Source organism: Meleagris gallopavo, chromosome 15, assembly GCF_905368555.1.
Source record: "Meleagris gallopavo chromosome 15, MGAL_WU_HG_1.1, whole genome shotgun sequence".
Lineage (NCBI taxonomy): Eukaryota > Metazoa > Chordata > Aves > Galliformes > Phasianidae > Meleagris > Meleagris gallopavo.
In genome coordinates, this window is record NC_139418.1 from 16,790,471 (window position 1) to 16,812,220 (window position 21,750).

Consider the following 21,750-nt stretch of genomic DNA (forward strand, 5'->3'; position numbering starts at 1 on the left):
AGCTGTCCCTCCTTCCTCAAACCCTGCGTGACTTTCCCTGCAAGGCTCCATTTAGAAATGATGCAGTTAATGAGCAGCAAAGCAAGCACTTCAGTATCGCCTAGTTTTTGCGTGTATATTACAATGAATGGGTGTAAAGCAGGCAGCAAATTCACCTTTATTTTGAGAGGAATAAGGTCGATGCATCCTACCTGATGTATGATGGGGACACTGATTGTTCAGAAGCATAAACATTACAGCCTTTAAGCTACAACTTAACTGCTGTGGTAATAACAGTGCTTTTGCTAAGCAGTTCCTGTTATTTCTGAGGTTAAGGTTTAAAATGCATTGTATAATAAAAGCATTCCGTATTGCAGCTCTTTGCTGTGTCCACGGGGTCGGTGATGATTAACTGCATATCTTAACCACAGCTCCTTCTGCCCTCTGGCATGAACGTAGTTTGATGTGACCCTCCTTTACACCCCCATGCCGTCATTTTCAGCTTTCTGACTCGATGTGTGCAGGTAGCTCATAGCAGCTGTTAATGATTTACAGCCCTGATTTGTCTCCAGGTGAGATTACAAAGCTGCCCTTGTTGTAGAAGGAAGGGGCTGAGGTGTGCAGCTCCCAGAGCAGCTGTGCCATGAGGCAGCTCTGTGCCCCCCGCAGCACTCCATCACTGTGCTGGGCTCTGCAATGGGAGCGGATGGAGCCCACCTGTGGAGTACTGCTGGGCACTATGGAGTCACATCCTTGTATGTAATTACCATATTCTAATACTTAAATATTTTCCTGACTAATTTCTTCCTGTCCCGGCTTTGAAAATAGCTGGCTTATAATCATTAAGAACTTACAGATTGGAAAAGTACACGATTTCAAAAGATTTGTTTAATGCTTAAAAATGACTTTTCTTTGTGGGCTTAACCTGTTACCTTTCACAGGATTTACATTTATTTATTTTTTTCCCCTTTTCAGCCAGCAGCCCTAATGCTGTGAACGCCCCCAGCTGCTGCAGCTCTGCCTGCTGGATGGTGCAGTAGGGAGGAACCTTAACAAGAGGAAGAAAAGTAAATGTTTAATGATTTGCCTTTAACAGATCTCAAAAAGCTTTTCCTTCATGCTTTGCTGCTTATGAGCTCTTTGGATGCCTTTATGTTCTCTTTCTCCCCATTCCTGGCTTTCCTCTCAGTTCTTTTCCCTGCGAGGCAGTGATGCTATTGATGCCGGATCCTCAGGACAGGCAGTCTGGGCAGTGAGGTGTCAGACGATGCATTTCCTGTGTGCAGCAGTCAGTCCTTCTCACTCACAAACAAAAGCAGATAAGCATTAGAAATTAATATTAGCTTGCTTCTGCATGCCCTGTTTTCCTGACCTTGAGGAGCAGAGGCCGGGCAGCACCACATCGATCCGTGGTGGACAGGGGAAAGAATGGGACTCATGGGCTCCTCTGTGCTCTGAGAAATGCGAATGGAGCGCGCTGCCTGGAGCTGTGGTGCAAGCTGGGGCCATTTGGAGGTAGGAAGTGGTCAGCTTTGTACCTCCCTGCCAAAGAAAACTGCTGACTCTTTGAATGCAATATTGACATTAAGGTTTGGAGGAGGATGTGCAGAAAGGAGAAGGCTTGGGGCTGTTGGTGTGATGAGGTGAGCAGGCAGATTCTGAAGCCATGTTTTTGCTGAGTGCTGCATCCCCCCCACCCCTGCATGCCGCTGTTTTCTGCAGCCATTATGTGCAGCTGTGTTCCAGGGCAGCCTTGGGTGCCCTATCGGTGGTGGCTGTCCCTGAGAAATTTGTTTCTGTTCATAGAACCACAGAATCATTCCGCTTGGAAACAAACCTCTCAGATCCCTAGGACCAACTCCAGCCTACCTCACTGTGCTCACTGACTGCATCCCCATGTTCTGCAGTACCTCCGGGTTGGTGACTCCCCGTCCCCTGGACAGCTGTGCCAGTGCTGACCACTCTTTTGGGGAAGAACTATTTCTTAATATCCAACCTGAGCTCACTGCCAAGCCATCCTTAGCAGGTACAAACATTTCCCTGCACCTCAGATCTGTCCTCTGCTGCAGCTCTGCACTGCTGCATCTCATTTGGCTCCCACTGGCAGTGCATGAGATGCACTCATCTCAGCTGCGGCATCCTTTGTTTCTGTCCCTCATCAGCTTTCTGTTCTGTGAGTAAGATAGGGGTGGTTGGTATGAAGATTCCTCCCCAGCCACATCCCCAGCTCCTGCTTGCACTGTGAGGCTGTGGAGGTGTGCCAACCTTGCTGGGCTGCTGCCGTGCCACAGTGAGCTGACACAGACACACATCTGTTGTCAGGGATTTTGTTGGGTTGAAGTGTCACTGGGAGTGAAGGGAACAAATTAAGGAGAAATTCAGTCATTGCTCTGACAGGAAAACCCAATGAGGACACAAAAACTTAATGATGCATGTGGGCAAAAATAGGTCAAATTTCAAGAGTGATGGGATGTGAGGGCGAAGTTCCTCTGAGGGAAAGTACGCCGAAGTCCTGGTGCACACCTCACAACATGAGCTTTTGTGCACAGGGCAGTGTAAGAGCTTTTCAGATCTATGTGGCAGATAGAAAATGCTTGAGAAATGGGGAATGAGAAGAAAAGCTGATATACAAAGTAAGGGCTTGTTGGCTCTGGGTTACAGGAGCTGCAGAAGTTCAGTTCAAACTCAGACCTCTGCTTTTCAGCATAGAAGCTAAGTTTATTTCCAGGGCTATTGAGTTATCTCTGACTTTTTGGTGTTCACTGGAGTAGTGGAGAGTTCACCACTTGATATGGGAGGATTAGGATTCAAAAAACTGAAGGCTGGAGACTTCAGTTTTGGATTATGCCCTTTGTTGGCTGGAGATGCAAAGGCCAGGACTGTTAAAATTCTGTCGCTTTGAATAGCAAGGTAGAATCTCCCTGAAGAAACATAGTGGACAGGAACAAGTTATTTCATGGTCAACTGATCCCGTGCTTCATCTTAGCCCAACTCAAAGCCAAGTCCTGGCTACCAGCCCCATCAATCACTCACAGGCTATGAAAGAAGGTTGTGGTGGTTGAAAGTCTGATAAAGCTCACTTTTGTTATTAAGATGGATTATTTTAAAGAGAGTGTGTGTCAGCACAGCCTCAAGCAGTCCTGTTTAGAGGCAGTCAGAGTTAATAGCCAGGAGTTTACCACGCGTGTTGGTGTGCTCTGGGGTTTTGGGGGAGCAGTGCATCACTGCCACAGGAGGAAGAGAGGATTTCCTACGTGCCCTTATAATTCACCTTTAGGATGGGGTGTTGGTTCTGTTGCTGTGAGCAGAACGCTGTGCGTGACAGTGGGATTACTGTACAAACACTGCTGGTTTCTTAACGTTAAAAAAATGCAGCGAGGAATTTTTAGCACGTTGTCATGCAGCACTCTGTTTCCTGGCTTGTACATTCAAGCTGTGTAATAATATTTATATACAAATGCTGACTGTGATTTTCCACCCTGGAAAAAGGAGATGTCATTTAAAAGTGCTGCGTATGATGTAAAGCAGAGACTTTTGACTTGCCTACTTGCATATGGTGTGGGTGTGAATTTTAATTGTTTGAAAAGGGATCACTTAAAAAAATGTAACATTCTTGCTACATAAGCACATTCTCCCGAAGTAAAGGTCGTTTTGCTCTTCAAAAGTTGCTCTTGGAATAGCCGGGGAGTTCCTCATGTTGTCTTTCCTACCACCTCCTGGAATTTTCTGAAAAATATGAAGTCATTGATTGTTGGGCTGAAAACTCTCCTCAGACCACATTTGATGCTGGGATCCAGTAATGGGAGAGCAGCAGCAGTGGCTGAATGTACACTGGCACATGGAGGAGCATTTTTCCCTAAGAGCTGTGCTCTCCCATCTCCCCAGCACTGACACCTGCATCCCAAGGCACGCGGGCTGCTCCTGCTGTGTGAATGACCACATTGATTCTCTGAAGCTTTTCTGGAGCTGGGATTTATGAACAGTTCCAAAGCAAAACCTCTGCTTATCGGCTCCAGCCAAGGAAGCTCTCCCAGAATACTCCCTATTTCCAACATGTTCCCCATCCCGCTCTGTTTGGCCCTGCTTTTCACGTCACAGTCTGTGCTCCTGAGAATTTCTTGGGGGGTTGTACGTATTGAAAATAATGGCCCACCAAGTGGAAATGTGCAAGTTCATCTTCTGATCCACACTTGACCAAAGAAGGTTGGATCTCAGCTTTGTTTTATCCTGTTACAGTGACAGAATCCAGATGTCAAGAGCTTAAATCTCTCGAGTTCCTGTGTTCTCCCCTTGGAATGCCGTGCAGTCGGTGCTGCCCCTCTGTGGGGGTTGCAGTTGGGGGCTGCAGGTGGGCCTGTGCCTGCTGTGCTTCTGTGTCATCCCCCAGCAAAGACTAATGCTCTTTATTGACAGCAAAACAGGGCCAGTGGTTGTTGAGGTACTGACATGAAGAAGAATGGGTGGTGCTGAATAATTTGTGGATGTGCTGTGAGAGAGAGAGTGATCCTCCTGGCTACCTACCAGGGCTTCCAGTGGGATGCTTGGATGGCTGGGAGCAGCGTGGGCTGCCAGGGCAGTAGGAGCCTATTTTGACACTTGTGCTTTTTTTGTTGTGCGTTTAAATTGCTGTAGCATGGTGGGGGTCAGCCTCTTCTCCCAGGTAACAGCTATAGTATGAGTGATAATGGCCCTAAGTCGCATCAGGGGATTTCAGGTTGGATATAAGGAAACATTTCTTCTCCAAAGAGTGGTCAGCACTGGCACGGGTCTGCCCAGGGGATGGGGAGTCACCATCCTGGGAGGTGTTCAGAACCGTGGAGATGCTGCAATGGGGGGAGGTGATCAGTGAGCATGGTGGGGTGGGGCTGGGGATCTGAGAGGTCTTTTCCAACCTCAATGAGGTCAGGCACAGTGGGGCAGTTGGGCCTGGGGCTGCTCCTTCATCAACTGGTGTGGAACACCTCTGCAGCCAGAGTGTGATGTCAGTGCCACCTCTTCCTGCTGTGTGAGGGAGGGACGCGGGGGACTGGCAGAGGATCAGCCTTTTGTTGTGCCCAAATAATGGGTGATTCACTCAGAATATCAGTACGTAGCTGTATCTGTTCTATGTAGATTGCTTGATGCTGATTCCCTTTGAAATGATAGGTTTAAAATAAAGTAGAAATAAATAGATTTACATACCGCCTCCTTGCTCCCATGAAACCTGCAGGTGGGGGCTTTGGTACCAGGGGGCTGCACAGAGCTCTGACACCTGAGCTGGTAATTGGCCAGAGCCTGGGGCACTGCCTCTGCTGGGAAAGGGATCTGTGCTGCAGGGAGAAGAAGGGTGCACAAAGAGAGACCCCCATTTGCAGATGAGCTATCTCTGATGGCAATTTTATCCTGAGCTGTGTAGGGGCTGCTGCTTTTTGCAGGCAGTGCAGCGTGGCTGTAGCAGCCCTGGCTGGTGGGGCACCGGCAGCCACCACTTCCTTCCCCAAAGCTGTCAAAAGCAGCTTTAAATCGGATTAGGATTTTAACAAACACTTCATGGTTTGCTCTCTGCAGGGAGGATCAAAGCCCGGGGAGGACCCTTCAGCTGTTTGCTTTTCCTTTATGCAGAAACTTTACCACGGTTGCCCTAAAAACCCCACCAAACACAACTAAGAACCCCTCCTCAGAAAAGCAAATGACTTCCCAGAGCCTGAAGTAAGGTGGTGGTTATCTGCTGGCACTTCTCCCCCTCTGCTGCAGCTGCCTTGGCAGAAGAAGAGCCTGGAGTGATGGGGCTGCTGCATGGCACAGGTGGATTCATGGCCTCTCATTTGTTTGTTGGTTGTTTTGTTTTTACCTTTTGGACATCTTTTCTAAACCAGAAGTGGTTTGTATGTGTACTGCTGCTCAGAATGTCCCGGGGCCTCTCCTGCTGGGTGGAAGCTCTGAGAGTTAAAGCTGCTCAACAACAAATTTCTTTGAAAAGCTTAAAAGGAGAGGGAAAATAGTTCTGAGGTTAAGATAAAGCACTGAGCGTGGACCTCTGGTTCCTCCCTGCTGGTGCATGGGATGGTTTCTGACACCAGCTGCCTGGGACCGCTGAACCTGAGAGTTCTGAGCCATGGTGCTGCAGTGACACAGCCCTCGGGGGTGGGGGTCCCTGGACCACTGCCAGCCCAGTCTGGAGGGCCTGGACAGGGTGAGCCCACCTGTCTGAGCCATGCCAGTGTGCCAAGGGGTGTCTGCAAGTCTAGGCTCAGGTCCCACCACTGGCTGGTAGATGGCAGCCTGTTTTCTCCTCTCTGCAGCGCGGTTTGGTTCAGCTGATGGACTAAATGCAGAATGAGGATCGAACCACACACCACTGCATGCTTTGTAGGTGATGCTTTGGGGACAGTCATTCATTTGAGATGTTGGTACAGCAGGGATCATTTTTCAGGCAGAACATATTGTGGGAAAGAGGCTCAGAACAGATGTACTCATAGCTGATTCCATTTATCATATTAAAAAATAAAGAAAAGACAATTTCAGCTCATTTTCTGCTTATTAGTTCAAATAAACAGCTTTTCTAATCAATGTGTATGGCAAACACAATGCCTTCATAATTGGCAGTAGTGGTTCCAAAATTAATGAGACGGTCCTTGTTTATTCTCTGGTAACGAGTCAGACAGTTAATGCACTGTTCTAATCCTACCCTTCTCCTATTCCTTTGGGTACAGGGAAAAATTATGCTCTTGTTTTAAAATTTAAAGAGTTTGAGGGATTTTGTTCCCCGTCCATTTGAGTGAGCACAGCCAGGAGTGGGAGCGGCTGCACTGAGCACCTGAGCAGCACTGTGGGATCTTCTGCTCTCATTTATCCAGAGGGCTTTGTTGATTCTTACTTCCCTTCCAAAAATGCTGATCTGATTTATGAAGTGATAGAAGAGGTCAGGAGAGTAATTTTACCTATGAGAGCATAGTGCTGTCCAAGTAATTGCCCAGGAAAAGAGAAGATCTGATCTGCTGCTGCAGATGTTTCTCATCTGGAATACAGACCCATTTTTGGGGATTACTGTTTATTTTGATGCTTTATTATACTGCAATTACCAGGAAGGAAGTGATGCACAGGAATGTATATCTTTCAGTAACAATTAGAGGGTTTAACCCCTTTCTCCCCTCTGCCTTCAATACTTGTGAGCTCTTGGTTCCATTCTTTCAGCAGGAGCAGAACCTCGAAGTGCTGTGGGGTCCTGCTGGCACCTGTCACAGATGGTGCTGTGGGCAATTTGGGGATGCCTTAATGCTCATTTTCTGAGTGTAACTAACAGGACCTGTTGGCTTTTTTTGCCACCTAGTGCTTCTGTCCTTGCATTACTGTGAGGCTTTGGGCTGTGCAGGAAGGAGCCCCGTGCTGCTGCCCCCCAGCCAAAAGTGTTCAGAGGTGCCTTGCAGGAGTGGAATGAACTGAGCCCTGCTCTGTTTTGCTAAAGAGCTACAGAGCAAGACGGCTAACCTGAGGTACGCTGAATGGGAAGAAGCAAGCTTACTCCATTACTTTTGGATTTGGGGTTGTTTGTGACTAGGATTTTAAGCCTGGCAAATCCTTTACAAAGATGCTGAACTTGCTGATACGTTGCACAGGGCAATGCATGGTCACACTGCAGGCAGAGTTGCAGATCTGTTAGCTGCACGAGGAGCATTTTGTGCTCTGGGCCTGCAGCCTTCCATGTTCTGAGACACCGTAGCAATCACTCTGTGGTTAAGACCATCACTTCTAAAGATGGATGTACTTGCCATTTTAGCTGAGGGGAATAGACAAGCTGTGGGGAGCAAACCACATTTTCGATGGTCCTTGCTCTTACCAGATTCATATTTATTGCTTTTTTTTTTTTTTTCTTTTTTAGCTTGCAACACAGTTCAAATTTATCAGCACCAAAAGGCATCTGCAGAGAGGAGGCAGAGGCCTGACAGCATGCTGGCTGTGTCCCCACTGTGGTGCTGTGGAGCACCAGCCCCAATGGGAGCCGGCTGTGTGCTGATGGGTGTTAGGAGCTCTCCCCTCTCTGCGTGGCTCCAGCCCTGGCTTGACAAATCCCTGTTGTAATGCAGCTGTTCTGCTCTGGAGGGGAGCAGGAAGGTGGGTGGATTAGGAAAAATGTCATATTAGTGATTTTTTTCCACCAATCCATGTCATGCTTCTTGGCACCGTGGCCTCTCAGCTTTCCAGGCTGCTCGCCCAACGCCCCGTGAGCTGAGCCCACTGCTGCCCATCTGCCTGTGGGTCCAAGGCTGCTCTCCACTCATGCCTGGGGGACTGTGGGGCTGGGAGCTCTACAGAGCCTTGCAGTTGTTATTAGTGATAGGATGAGAAGTGGTGGCCTCACATTGCACCAGAGAAGGGTCAAGCTGGATATTAGGAACGATTTCTTCTTCAAAGAGCAGTCACTGGCACAGCTGCCCAGGGATGTGGGTATTCCAGAGAGTGGAGATGTAGCACTGGGAAACACTATCAGTGGGCATGGTGGGATGGGCTGAGGTTGAGCTTGGAGATCTTTGAGGTCTTTTCCAGCCTTAGTGATTCTATCTATGATGGTTGCTGTGTTTGGCAGACCCATGCATGTAATGCGTTACCTTTTGGTACCTGGCTGTGGCATCCAGACCTCCCAACATTTCATAATCCACAAATGGAAAAGTGGCACTTAAAATGAATTTATTCAGGTGGGAGCACTATAAAACATAAGGCTTTTGAATCGCTGCACATGTATCTGAGTGTCGGTGAAAAGCTCTATTTGACTGCAGAGCTAGACGCTCAGAAGTGATGTGTGACATGGGCTGGAACAAAGGCATCAGACCAGGGGAGGGTGTGAGGAAGGCAGAACCCAAACCAAAAGTCCTGTGGGATTAATGCTAACTTTTATTTTGCACACTGCTGCTCTCCTCCTTGTTTTCCACCCTTTTCTCCCCAACATGCCTTGAAACAACAGCGGAGCTGCCAGCAGAGCAAGTGGGTGCGTTTTCCCTTTGCTTATTTAATTTGAAGCTGTCCTTAAACATAAGGTCATTTTATAGCCTGCTCGGGGGCTGCCAGGCGCAGGAAGCTACCTTGCAAGGAAGGAACTGGCCCGTTCTGTCTAAATATTGTTGATTGTGTACCGAACAGAGACGGCTACCAAATAGTAGCTCTTTGTGCCTCTGGTCGCCTCCTGCCAAAGTACTTTCCATAATTAGGCGTAAAGCATATTTACATTCCTGTTGTCTTTGGTTGTGGGCACACACCTGTATATATGTATGTGTGTGTGTGTGTGTGTGTGTAGAGGTGCAGGCATTCATAGTCCTGCATTCAGAAACTGCCCTGTGCCCGTGAGAGCAGCTGCAGTGACCGATGTGTGTACCTGGGCTGTGAGCTTCCAGTGATTTTGGGATGCCCGGTGTGAGAGGCAGAGGAAACCCGTTGGGCTCATCTGCCATGCATGGTTGTAAACCCCCATGTAGAGAGATGCTACCTTTGAACGGGAAGGCCCTGGATGAATGCTCCCATTCAAAATTCATTGGTGTTTGCATGGAAACCAGAAAAATGGGCTTAACTCAAGAATGCAATAACCTCACTTAGGAGTGCTTTCTGCAGCAGGCACTCATCGCTCGCAGCCTTTCTGCTCGCACAAAGATAAATGGTGGAATAAAGTAATGTGTATAGCTCTATCTCCAGCATATTTATAACAGAGTGGTTGATGTACAACATCTTCCTAGCATGCGTTGTTCCCCTTCCCTTCATGATAACTGGTAGCAGACATTGATTAGTTCAGTTTGGAGGAGAAAATGTCATGCAGGACAACTGGATCCTTTAGAGGAGATTCCTGAAAGGAGTCCAAGGAGTGTTGTGCGGTCACGTGGCGTTGGCTCCGTGCCTGCTTCCAGCTGCACACTTCATTAAAACAGCCAAATATACATTAATTACTCTTCTCTCGTAACTTCCCTGCATGAGCAGCAGTGTAACTTTCATGTCCACACGATCAGGTCGGAGAGGAGAGCTGCTTGTTGTGATATGTGTACGGGGGTACGTGCTCCATCTTCAGGGCTGGGGCTGAAGTATGGCTGTTGGTAGCAGCTGGGAGCTGTGTGGGGCTGGGCAGCATTGGGAGCTCCTGCTCGGTGTGCTCTTGGGGTGCTGCATGGAGTGCAGTGCTGGTTCCTGCTGCCCCTGCCTGCCCGGGGAGGTGAGCCACTGGCACCTGGGGTCTGCTCTGTCATGTAGAGCTCCGATCTGGATTTGAGCTTTCCCAAGATTGCCACAGCTCCAGGTGCTACAGGGATTCCCAGCTCACCTCTGTGTGGAGTCTCCTCTGATGGATGCTCCCTAGAGAGCTCCAAGCAGACGCTCTCAAATGGCCCCGTGTGGGCTCCTCTCCATAGGAAGCCAGGGGGCTGCCGATGCGCTGGGGCAGATCCCTGCTCCTGTTGGATGGCTCTGCAGAGCCTTCCAAGCACCGAGCCATGCCTGCTCTTGCTGGGAGTGCGCTTCTGTTCCGGATGCCTTCTGCGCTTTCAGGCGCTTAATGGAAATGGCAGTGCTGCTCTTGGAGGGCAGGCCGGAAAGTTTCTGCGGACTTGTCTGTGTGCCAGAGCGACATTTTTGTCGGGCGGAAGCTGATTTCCATTATGTCTTTGTCAGACTTTGCAGCCATAGAGGGGAGTTTGGGGCTTTCTGTGTCAGAGCCCTGTACAAATGTTATCCGAGGCCTTTACCTCCTGCTAACGCTGCGGTTTTGTGCTGTGCGTGGGAAGCATCTGTCCGGGTGTTAAGCAGGGGTGGCTCAGTACGTGCACTGGAATCCTTGCAGCTCTTCACGTTTTGCTGGTTCTCTGAGGTACTGGATTCTCAGGAGTGCTGTGGTTTGGCCCCTCTGGAAATACATTTGTCCTTTGTTATGATACATCTGTCTTTAAAACAAAGTTTCCTCTTTATCTCAGGTTTAAAGTGAAAAATTTGAGGTTTGGAAGCATGTTAGTTTCCTGTTCCAGATGCATCTGCATTCAGATCTGGGAACAGAGGTTTGACTGTAATAAAATAAGCAAAAACACACACACGCAACCACACTAAATCGGTCTTGCAGGTAAAAAGGAAAAACATACCCAGAAAACAATATTTGCAAAGACCATCAGGCAGTTTTCAGGGTAGCTCTGTTTATTTCAGAGTAACTCCTATCACTGGTCAGCAATTAAAAATAACCAAACCCAAACCAACTCCAGACCCTCCCTCCCAATGAACACCATGGACTCAGCATGATGTAGCTCCTATCCAAACATCTGTTCCTCCGGTGCTGAGAGGTCTCCTTGCTATGAGTTAATGCGATTCTCTACACAGAGGTTAAGTAAAGTTGAGAGGCTCCCATCAGTGGCTTTGTGCCATGGAGGCCAGCTCTGCAAAAAGAGTTTCACTGCAGAAATGTCCGGTTCTAATTCAGAGAAAAACTCAGGAGGGAAAAAACATCACCTAAGCTGGGCTTTAATGCTGTGCTGTTTGGTATGGGAGATGCTTCAGTATGGAAAGTGGGGTGCTCTGCGTCCTCTTCCTTCTGCTGGCATCTTTGCTGTCTGTCTGCTGGTGGGACTTCCAGCAAGGAGCTCAATTTGGTGAACACAGAGTGCACAGCTCATCATAGCTTGGTCAAGAGGAGATGAACTGTCTGCTTGGTTCGGGAAATATCCAATGTGTATAATCCTGCAGCAGTGATTCAGTATGAGGAGCTGTGGATGCAGAACTGTATGGCTGTGTGTAACCCTTTCTGTGGCGTTTCTCCGGCAGGCAGACCCAACAACCTCCTGTCCCATTCCCAAAGCACAGATAATGTCTATGTGTAAAACAGACCGTGTTTGTACCATCCTTCCTGGCACATGTGGGTCACTGGGCTTTGTTCCCATCCTGCCCAGCACAGCCCACAGGGATGCCTCCATCCCAAACAGAGCCACCTGGGCTGTACCTCAGTGTCTGAAGAGGCGGTTAGAATTCGGGATTTAGAGTGCGTAAGACTATAAACTATCATGTCTTTTTTTTTTGCCTGCATTGGCTCATCTTTAGTTTTTTCCTCAGTTAGTTTTTGGATTTGAGGCTGCTTATTTTTCCTTGCTTTGTCCTATCCATTAAGGATGGAAGCCATGTTAAGACTTGGATAAAAGTTTTATTCCAACCACTGAGCCTTGCTTTCGGGACATCTCTTCCTCCCATATTTCAAAATGAAGCTATGGAAGAGAGCACCAGGGTTTGCTTAAATGCAGGTGATGCAGAACTGAAACAGAAGAGTCAGTGCATGGAGTTCCTAGCAGTCTATCTTGTACCTAGCAGTGAGATTGGGTCTTTTCTCCACCACCTCCTGTTGGAGCTGCTCTGGCCCCAAATGCTGCTGTGTCCTGCATGGCCCTGCAGGGATGGGGGCATGGCTGCTGCGTGCTGTGCTGTACGTCTGGCTTGGGAGGGTTACTGACAAACTGCATCCACGCTTTTACTTTCCTGCCCCGTCTCCTCAGTGTCGGCTTTCGGCTCCTCTGGTCCCACATCCTGCAGGGCTGCAGTTCATACCGAGGAGCGCGAGCATCAAAGAGGAGATGGAGAATAAGAAACCGCTTTATGACATGTCTTCAAAGTGCCTTTTTAAAAGTTCAAAGGACAAGAGGGAAGGAGGGAATAAAAATCAAAGGAAGATCGGGGGGAGAGAAATTAAAGCCTCAGAGAACTTTATGGTGTGTTCTATGTAACACTTTCAGTGCCGAAATCAGGGCTGCTCCCAGCAGTGGTGTCAACAGCAGCAGTGCCTGCAGAGCTCCCATCCTGCTTCCAGGCACCCGCAGCTGTGTGCTCCTACATGAACTTCATTCCAGATCCACACTTCCCATTCTCTTGCTTCCAGGCCAAGGGAAGGATGTTGGCTCTGCACTGTCTGGGAGGGCCGGGGTCTGAGCTAAATCACAGCTCTGATCTGCTGTCATCTCCACAGGTTGGAGGTGTCATCCCTGACAGCCCACAGCTCCCAGGCCAGGAGCTGATTTGCCATCCTTGGAAGCCTTCTAGGCAATCGGGCTCATCTCTATTGACAGTTCTTTGCTTCTTTTTCTTCCCAGAAAAGCATCTTGCTCTCTCCCTTTCCTGCCTCCTACTGCAGGACCATTAGCCCATGCCTGGGAAAGCTCCATCTCTGTTAAGGGAAAGGGACTTTTCCTCGTGAGAAAAGGTGGTGGGTCCGTTTGTAGGCTGGAGAAGAGGTGAAGCAGACTGTCTGTGTGGATGCCTCATGTGCCATCTAGAGACTCTGCTGTGCTTACACAGACTGGGAGGAAACCCAGATGAGTGAGCTATAGGATTGTTAACATTCATTAGGCTCTTGTTCTCACCACTTTCCTGCTTCTTTCTGTCTGTTTTAAAAAGCTCACGTGTTGGTGGGCATGGAGGTGGCGTGGAAGCAACTCACTGCTGCAGGGTGCAGGTCCCAGGTCTGCAGCAAACAGGGCAGGGATGTGCTCTGGGAGAAATAGAGCAATGGCTTTGCTGATTTGTGTTGCCATTTTGGGAGTTTTCAGATTTGTGTGTTCAAATGGATGCAAAAATCCTGGGATACCAAATTAATTTGCTGAGAAAAGCAAGCAGGTATCTGAGCAGAGCTGATGGGTTCCTGCCTGGGGAGCTCCTCCATGAACACGAGCAGTCCATAGTTCTGTTGCTGGCCATGTCTGAGCCAGGAAATGCATTTCACACTTAGATGTAATGGTGTTTCCTCCTTTGATTGCTGCTAGAGAATTTGTGGAGCGCACTGGTTCTCAGTCAGTCCTCCTCCCAGCCAGGGCAGCTCACCCAAACAGCTCTGTTAACATGGATAATCTCTGGGGCTGCTGCTCAGGGGAAGTCAGACACTGCTGCAGAACTCCTCATTCTGCCTTTCTTCAATACCTTACAGGGCACCCTGCTGTGCTCCCTGCTGTGGGCAATCATCCACAGTCAGCAGCACTGCAGCTCTGGGGTCAGCCTTCACCGTGTGCTGTGCTGCTGTGGGGGTCTCAAATCTCAGTGTGTGGGTGGTGTTCCAGAGAACGACTGGTTCAAGGAATGCATTCAGTGCCTTGTCTTCCTCCTAATTTTCCCTAAATATTGCTGGTAAGGTTACCTCATAGTGGGATTCCCCAGCATCTGCTCTCCCTCCATCCTGCATGTTGCAGGATGTGATGGTGCTGGGGAGGTCACTGCTGGCTTTGTGTGAACCAGGAGCCCTGTGATTTCCACTCACCTCGCCCAGGGGCTGGAAATAGAAATGGTTTTACTGTACTCTCCCACACTGTGCTACAGACAGCAACGTGGGCTGCTGTGGGAACACTCCTGGTGCTGGGGTTCTTTTTCCCTGGAGGAAGCAGCAGTCGGTCAGCAGAGCTGATGTCAGCACTTCCTTTTGACCATCAGACGTGGCTCCTGTCTGTTGTCACAGCTGGTGACACTGCAAGGGGCATTTGTATCACAGGACAGAACTGCTCGCTGCAGGGGCAGAACGAAGATGTGGTGCTCTGCAGCAGCACAACAGTGCTTTGGGGAGGTGGCTGGGATGCTGGGTGGAGAGACTTCTGCAGTTGGGCAGTGCTCTTTGGTGCCCACCAGAACGAGGGGGAAGGATGCAGGCGGAGGGCTGGAGCCTTTGGGGTGATTTGAGCCCTGCCTGTGAGCAAGGGGCAGCTGCTGCAGCAATGGCAGAAGTGTTTCCCATGAGGCTGGGTCCTCCTGCCTGGGGGCAGTGCTGCAGCTGAAGGCGTGCTGTGCCCTCGCAGCACTGCAGAGCAGTGCCAACAGCCCCATGAAGAGGATAAAGGTGCTCTTTTGTTCTTCTAAGCTAAAAACTGATGGCTGTCGGTTTAAATTTTGGTGCCTGCCCTCCACCTGCTGCAGGTGGGCTGCTGGCTGCCTCCCCTTCAGGTTTATGTGGTTTTTCATTCTATTTTGTGTTTGTGAGCGTTGCTAAGAGATGGTTCCCCACGGAAGCTGCTAGACCTACCCAGCTGCAAAACTGGTGTAGAAGGGAGGGGGAACTCCCTGCAAGGCAAACCTCTGCAGCACCAAGGAGAATCTGGGACATCTCGCTCAGATATATGTGGGCACGTGGAACAGAAACGCAGTTTGTTGCTGTTTGTCAGTGGAGCTGCAGTGACAGAGATGCTCGGCTGATGCTCGGGGCAGAGCAGGGATGGGGACACAGTGCTGCCCTGCTCAGCACCGCGCCTGCTCCACGCACTCACTGCTCCCGACGCTGTTTTTGTCTGCTCTGCTCAGACTGCAAATGGTTATGCAAATTCCTGAATATTTTCCTACTTCCTTTTTCAGATGTCTAACATTATGTATTATTTTCTGATACTTACCTAAACCGGGAAATCTGTTTTCCATCTCATTTCAGTGGAGGTTTTCTTTCTAACCAGTCCTCCCCAGCATTTTCCTTTAACACTTTGGATTTGCCGAGTGAACTTTGCAATATGAGGATAAATGAAAGTGAAAATGTATTGCTCGTCACATACTTGCTGTTTAGAGAGGGTTTGTTTTTTTTCCCCTCTGGATTTGAAGAGAGAGATATAAATCATTGCTTTAAAAACAGGGTAATTTAACAAGATTATAGGAGAGAGAAAATCCACTTCCTACCCAAAGTAACAGTCTCTTAGCTTTCTCCACCTACACAAGCCATATGTATCCTCTGAGCCGCCTGAGATCCTCTTTTGTGTTTTTCTGGCAAGACTGTGGTATCATAATTAAAGTCCATGTGCAACGCTTTCTCTGTGGAGCCCGCACTGGTCTTTTAATTACTCTGTAATTGGTCAGAGCGTTGCCATCGCTCAGCCCCCCAGCCTGCTCTGCTGTGTTTGAGAGGTCCCAGAGCTGAAGGGAGTTTAGGAAGCTCCAAGTTCCCGGCTCAGAGGCTTCTGCTGCAGAGTTGCTTTTGTTACCATCTCCCTTTTTAACAACAGAGCCAATGGTACCAATATAAATATAAAGGAGCGGCGTGAGCTGGAGTCGCTGTGTCCCCAGGTAAGGCTGTGTTAAGGATGTGGTGCTTCGACCATCCACAGCAGCACTGCTGAAATCTCATGGCCGGTTGTTGTGGTTGCCCTCCTTGCTTGGATTTGGGCTCCTCAGCAGGTACAGAACCTGCAATCGAGGATGCTTTCATTGATGTAACAAATGTCATACGTGCATTGGAGAGCCAGAACTCCAAAATATTTCTTCTGAAACAAACTTCAGCATCACGGTGGTTCTCAGCTGACCCATAACATATCCCAGGCCTTCCCAGCGTTGAGCTGCAGGACGGGCTTCCAGTAATGAATTCTCAATGAAGTGTTTTTCTAATTATAGCAAATTATTTTTACAAACATTTTCCTGGGAAGAGAGTCTGAAATTAGAGCCAAAAAGGTGGAAGGCTGAGAGGTAGGCAGTGCCTGAAATAAAACATTAACTGCATGCTAATTTTTTCTTTTTACTATCAGGCCAGATATTTCTTCAAAATGCAGAGCAACATATTTCCGAGCTCCCCGGATAAAGCTGGTGAGTGCTGCTGGAAGGCTGTGACTGGTGGTGTGCGCGCTACTGGTCCTCAAGCTTCGTGTTCACGGGTTGTCATGAACTCCGTTCAAACACAGCCAGCTCGTGACTGGAGCAGCCCAGAATGGGGACATCCCTCTGCTGCCATCCCGCAGTGCAGGGCTGCCCCACATGGAGCTGCTCCCAGTGCCAGGACAGAGAATAGCGCCCGGCCTGAGGGCTGCAGGTCAGCCTGCCCCAATGGGAAGGATTTCAGATCTGCTTTCCCATCTCAGTGTTGCAACTTAGCTAAATGTCACGACTTCTGCTCTTTTTCTGGAGCAAGCTTACTTTCCTGCTTTCAGATGTTCTTAGTTTTTTTGGGAGGAAAAATAAATGAGCTGTTATTAGAAGAAGTGTAAAAATCCACCTCTGGATGTACTGTGCCATAGAAATGCAAAGTTTGTACCAATGGAGACAGTTTGGCTGCTCGATGCCACTGCTTTCCAGGAGAGGTTTCCAGTCCGCTGGTGCTGCACATACATGCATGCTGTATGTGCCGTTCCCATGGCTCAGCTGGATAGTTTAATTGAAGTTAACCACGGAAAGATCCATAATACTTGGATATAGTGGCGTTAGTATAGCTGCGTACAGCCGGTTAGTCGCCTCACTGCCAACCTGACTGCAAGCCATTGTTCACCAGAAAGGAGTTAGCTATTTTATTTCTACAACAAAGCAAAAAAATCCTCCCCAGATCCCAGCCCAGCAGATGGGCTCACCTCAGCTCAGCCCCTGGCAGTGCGGTTGGTGGAGAGCCCTGCAGGTTGTCCAAGCAGCAGTTGTTGGCACCACACGTAGGGCACAGAGCAGAGGTGGTCTGGGAAGGAATGCAGGCAATGAATGTTCTATGCTGGGCATAACTGTTTCACGAGGAGTTTGAGATTGAACTGCCTTGGGTGGTGGATACTCATCTGGAAGCCCGTAGTGACGGCGCTGTCTCAGCAGACTCCTCCTAGCTCGCTGTGGCTGCTCTCATGAAGCACCTAAGGGTTAAAGACGGACTGCTGCCCTCTCCCCCCGCCCGTAAAGGTAATTATACCACCATCTATTTAGCTGCTGAAGAATTTGCCATTGAGTAGATAGGGCCCTGCTTCACCAGAGCCCTTCAGCCGCCCAACAATATCGCATTACCCAGATTGTATAAAGAGCACGAACGATTTCCGCTCGCGGATCTATAATGGAGGTATCTCTTTACAAAGACCCTACTTCAGGCCAGCTGAATGCCTCCGCCGTGCCTCAGAAATCCCGCAGCCCTAATCCCTTCAGCAACAAAGATCTGTTTCTTTGCTTAGCATGAAGTAGACCTCAGAGGCCGGTGTGTGCCTTGGCCTGTAGGCCAAAAGCCTCCTGTTTACAATTTCCCTATTCCTGTTTTTAATGTTGTTCTGAGAGCAGCCACAAAGGGCCAGTTTTGTCCAGCAGGAACAAGGGAGCTATTAGAGAGGGACGGAGGAAGGAAGGAAGGGAGATCCAAAAGGAGCAGCCCAGGAGGGATTAGCATACACAGCTGTTCCCCGAGGGACAGGAGCTTTATGCTTTTTATAATTTCCCTCTCATTTACATTTTTTAATATCTCGTTTCCTCCTTTCTGTGCCCCCTCCCCCCTTCCTTCAGGACCATCTGCCCGTTTTATTGCAGTTTTGTTTTTCAGCACGCCCGGTGCCGCGTGCTCCCAGCTCCGAGGATCAGCCCCGCTGCCGGCATCAGCTGCAGCTCACTGCTCACCCCGAACCCCCTCTGCCCGTTGTTCACCTTGCAGCCACGTCGGTCCATGCAGCCCGACGTCCCTTCCCCGTGGCAGCGGAGCAGTGGGTCGCGCCGTGGCTGTGCTGGCGATTAGCGAGCAGCCAAGGCTGAGAGCTCTGTCCCTGAATGCGCATTGTTCTCGCAGCTTCCAGCACCAGAGGGGAGAATAGTTGAACTGTTTACAATATTGTTTCATAGACTGCTAAAAAGTGGCTGTCTGTTTTTCAGAAGTGCAATGAAACATTTATGAGTGTGGGACTTCCTCCAGCCCCGCTGAGGTGCCATTGCTGCCCAATGCCCCGCGCTGCTGGCCGAGGGCAGTGGGATACACACACGTCACTGCTCCACCCTTTCCCTGGGGGGCTGTTCCGGGTGCCTGGTTTGCAGGCACAGATCTGTGGCACCTGGCAGGACTGTTTCGGAGCTACAAAGTGCTCTTGTTGCCTCTACCTGCGATAATTCATGTGAGCTATCTTCCATGTGTGCAGGGAGGGCAGTGAGGTGCTGGCACTGCTGCCCAGAGGTGCTGCCCCATCCCTGGAGGTGCCCGAGGCCATGGATGGGCCCTGGCCAGCCTGAGCTGGGGGGCAGCCAGCCCATGGTGGGGGTGGGGCTGGAGGTGCTGCGAGGGCCCTTCCAACCTGGGATGGATCTGGATGATGCCTTCCAACCCAGGCCGTCCTATGATTCTGTCCTCTGCCTCCATACCTTTACATCTCCGTGTCGGTTATTTCCAGGACCACAGGCTGTTCCTCACGTGGGATTTGCAGCAGGTCCTTCCAAAGAGTGACATGTTTTTTTCCCATGAAGAGACTTCAACACAAGATCGCTCCGTAGCTCATTAAGGTCATTACAAATGTTTATTTTTAGGCAGATGGATGTTCTAACCAGAATGGTAATCTGGTTGTAGCTCAGCGCAGGAACAAGACAGAATTTGGATTTTACTGTAATGGCTATGAATGTTTCACTGTGTCTTCAGCATAAGGGATCCCATTGTGCATATTTCGGATGTCTGCAGCTTTTACGTGGTTTCGTCTACATTTCTCAGGATTTAATATTTGAAGTTCCTTCTAGGGATGTATTAGAGGAAAAACTGGATTTGAACTCCAGTCAGAAAGTTTTCACATATTCAGAATTACACACTGCTTATAAAAGCAGTTTGCTTCTGTGGGGTATGGTTAATCCATCTATCTCCTGGCATGGGGCACTCATCCCATTCCGCAGGGCTGGGATGGGAGCGGAGCCGTGGTTAGCGTCCTCCCCAGCCACCCGGGGCCGTCCAGCCTAAGCCCTTCCTTCCTGCCCTGAGTGGAATTATCATTAACTCATAACTTGTTTTCAAGAAGAACTTTTTTTTTTTTTTTGTAGGCTGTGGAGTTCTTCCAAGAATTTTTCAATTTCTACAGATGAAAATACAGTCTAAACCAGATGCCAGCTGAAACGCGCTCACTTCATACCACCTCGCCAAGGCAGCGCGCCATGGGCTCAGCAATGTGACCTTTAAAATAGCCTTTCTAGAACACACTGCTAAGAGCACTTTCTAAAAAGCCACAATTGCAGCTACTCTTATTACTCATAATGTCCTTGATGGAGAGGAATACTTAAGGAACTTCAGCTTCAACGACCCGGTAGAGTTAGCTCCCTTTGTGGGACTACAGACTTGAGACCACGATGAGAGTGTTGATGATAATGAACATTTCCTAAATCATTACTTGTATAAGAGTAAAACAAAATAAAAGCAGTGAAGCCTTTGCTTCGCCTTGCCCACGTGAATGAATGGCTCTGTCATTTAGCCATTTGTTTCTAGAAGTGGATGCGTATATCCGTGCTTTCTCCATGTATTTATAAAACTAACAAATATTATACACACAGTTATGCAAAATGCATTCAGACAGTGTATTTCAAATCAATGAACATTTTGAGTCATCAGCCTAAATGCTTTGTAGATGCATAACTACACACTACTTTCTGGGGTTGTTGTAGTATTCTGAGTTGTGCTGAGCTGCCACTTCATTAAAACTGTCACTTGGGATCCAATTCTTTGGGTTGGTTTTTTTTTTGTTTTTTTTTTTGCATGTGCCAGGAAATTTGGACTCTGATTTATATATAGCCATCACTGCCATGCTGGTGCACCACCAGCCCACAGCACTGCGTGGCACTGCATGGCCCTGGTGGGCACAGGGAGCAGAATAACATGAAATCCAGTTTGCTTTGGTCAGTTCAGGAGAGATGTCACACCAGCAGTGATGGGATACTTTAGAGTTGGCTGGGTGGAGTTTTCCTATCATTTCTGAACTTTCTGTCCTTAAACTGATTTCACTAAATATGTGACGTTTTGAGGAAAACTTGCCCTGTGTCTTTAACTTCTTTCATGCTAGACAGGGTGGAAACAAGATAAGTTTGCCTTAAAAGCCTTTGTTTTTTCTCACTTCTCTACTCCTTTGGTGACCCAACACACTGGTATTCAGATTTGGCACCTTACAGGGTCCTGGTTCTGCCAGAGCTCCTGGTTCTGACTGCCAGCAGCAGGATATTGAGGGGTTTGATCTGCAGTCATTAAGCAGCAACAAACTTAGTGTTTTAATCAGCTCCTTTCCATGCGAGATATAACTTGCTCAGCCCTGTGGTTCCTAGAGGTAATGCCTCATTTCCAAAAACTCATGTTTCTGACCATTGCTGTGGTTTCCCTGGAGTGGGACAGCCATCCCTGCCCCATCCCTGCTCCATCCCTCCCCCATCCCTCCCCCATCCCTACCCCATCCCTGCCCTGCCTGGTAATACAAGGCCAGAAGCCCCACTCCCACTTCTCCTTGCACAGCCTTTGGTGGCTCGTGGGACCGTGCTGGCACTGCTGCTCTGTGCCATGTGGTGACAGGGCTGTTATTCCAGAGCAACCGGATGGGGACCACCAATTTAGTTCTCACAGACCATGGCTTCTGGCTCTTCGAGAGCATTGTTTTGAATTGGCAGGAAAAAATTAAGCCATTGTCTTTGCTCCCATGAAATTTCCTGTCCTCTCTTTATGAGGTGTGTGGCTGCACGAAGTGCCTTTCTGCTCCCACAGCAGCGAATCTTGACACCCACAGATTGGGCTGGTGTCCCAGGGTGGGTTTTCTTTCCAGGTTGATTTGGGATTTTTGCCCGTAGAAAATGAATGAATGAACAAATAATCTGCAGCTGTCCGAATGGCCGTAACTGCTCTGCTCTCTGCCCAGAGCTCTGGAAGCGGATGTCAGAGGGGCCCAGGGCTTTGATGCAGCCTCTGTGCCTATCCCTGTGCCTGGCACATCCCTGCGTGCTGTCACTGCCCTAACGCAGTGCGGTCAAGGCACGGGTGTCCTCTGCCCAAATAACTCATCTTCTGCCATGTGCACACCGTGCAACTCATCATTCCCTTTTTGATAATGACGGTCAAACCCAAAAGCAACTGGACAATTTTCTCTCATCCCTTTTATTCCTAGTGAAGAAGCAGCAGTGCCT

General features: G+C 49.0%; 1 long non-coding RNA gene across 1 annotated transcript; it reads left to right on the plus strand.

Moving 5' to 3' along the window:
• Nucleotides 1-587: 587 nt before the first annotated feature.
• On the plus strand, nt 588-20,307 carry LOC116217223 (uncharacterized). The gene is made up of 4 exons (XR_004161449.2): nt 588-734; nt 955-1,046; nt 16,431-16,488; nt 19,639-20,307. It is a non-coding gene; the product is annotated as an uncharacterized LOC116217223 (long non-coding RNA).
• Nucleotides 20,308-21,750: the final 1,443 nt, after the last annotated feature.